At 51.5% G+C, this 1,307-nt stretch overlaps 1 long non-coding RNA gene across 1 annotated transcript; it reads right to left on the bottom strand.

Annotated features, from left to right (window-relative positions):
• Positions 1-238: 238 nt before the first annotated feature.
• On the bottom strand, positions 239-1,067 carry LOC107183154. Its single transcript, XR_001513922.1, has 2 exons — positions 968-1,067; positions 239-443 (listed from the first exon to the last, which is right to left on the bottom strand). It is a non-coding gene; the product is annotated as an uncharacterized LOC107183154 (long non-coding RNA).
• Between the last annotated feature and the right edge of the window lie 240 nt (positions 1,068-1,307).

The following is a 1,307-nucleotide window of genomic DNA, read 5'->3' as shown; positions in this document are numbered from 1 at the left end:
GAGTCTTGACCCATTCATGGATGTATTTTGACCAGTATTTTTTCAGTGGAGAATAATAGCAGAGAATAGGCTAGAACAGAAATAGTAAGGAGACATACTATTTCCGGTATGTCCACACAGGATGTAAAATGTATTTCTAACTGTGGACCATAAAGTTTAAAAGCTGCTGGCTTATGGAGCCATTTATGATGGAAAAGATTCCTGCCCCCACCTTAACCAGAAAAACAATGACACCCAGTATCGTATTGCCCCTGCTTTATTTGTTACAGAGCTGGCTTCCATCCGTACGTCCTCTGGTTTCATCCATGCTGATTCCAGGGTTCCGATTCTCAGGTCTGGGCTCCCTCATGTCAGGCAAAGCTCACCCACACTATCCCTAATGGCCAACCTCCCACCCACTACAGCCTGATGGAGCCTCTGGCAGCCAGGGGTGCTCTTACTCCCTGCAAGAAGAAAGTCAAGGATGACATGCACACACTTCCATATCCTCAGGCTCCTCCTGCCCATGCCAGGATGCCAAAGGGGATCCTCCTCGCTCTGGGCTGGGGAAGATGGCCGCCGGCATAGGGGTGGGGAGCAGTGTGAGAGAAGACCATTCCTTGAATGCATGGTGTGGGGACGAAGGAGAGATTCTGTGGTTTGTAGAGTCCTCCCCTAGGAAACAACTGTGTACCACTCTCCCACCATCACTCATCCTTTACTGGCATCTCTGCCCCAGACCGTGAAAGAGGAAACTCCCCTTCTGTCTCCATCCCAGGTCAGCCCTTCGGGCACAGATTCCTGACTCCACCCAGTGATGCCATTATTGGGACTTCTCAGTGAGCCTCACTTCAGATGCTCAGGGGCACAGGACTCGCCCGTGTCAGCCACCACCTGGAGCAAACGGAGACTCCAGTTCCCATCCTGAGCCTCCTTTCCCCGGTCCTTTCTCCAAGCTCCTGCCCCATCGGCCTCACCCACAACTCACAGGAGAGGAATCCCGGACCCCTCAGGGCCCGCGCTGCCCCTCTTCTCCTGCCTGCTGAGGATTCGCAGCAGGATATTGTATACATCTTGTTCCATGTAGCCCTGGGGGTGGAGGAGAAGAACAGAAAATGGGGAGACAGGTGAGGGAGAGGCCCTGAGGAATGGTGGAATGCTGTTTGCTAACTATGAGCCCTCACTTAAACAGTATTTAACTTCAAGGATGTTTCCTAATCTTGTCAAGGAAAGCAATGATGTTTCCTTTTCAGGCCTGCTGTGAGGGTTACAACCCTGAATGTGAGGCAAAGCTTCCGGTGCACAGTAAGTGTTAGATCCTTTGTAGT

The sequence above is a fragment of the Myotis davidii genome, unplaced genomic scaffold, assembly GCF_000327345.1.
Source record: "Myotis davidii unplaced genomic scaffold, ASM32734v1 scaffold401, whole genome shotgun sequence".
In the NCBI taxonomy this organism is placed as follows: Eukaryota; Metazoa; Chordata; class Mammalia; order Chiroptera; family Vespertilionidae; genus Myotis; species Myotis davidii.
This window is presented reverse-complemented; position numbering and strand designations above follow the sequence as displayed.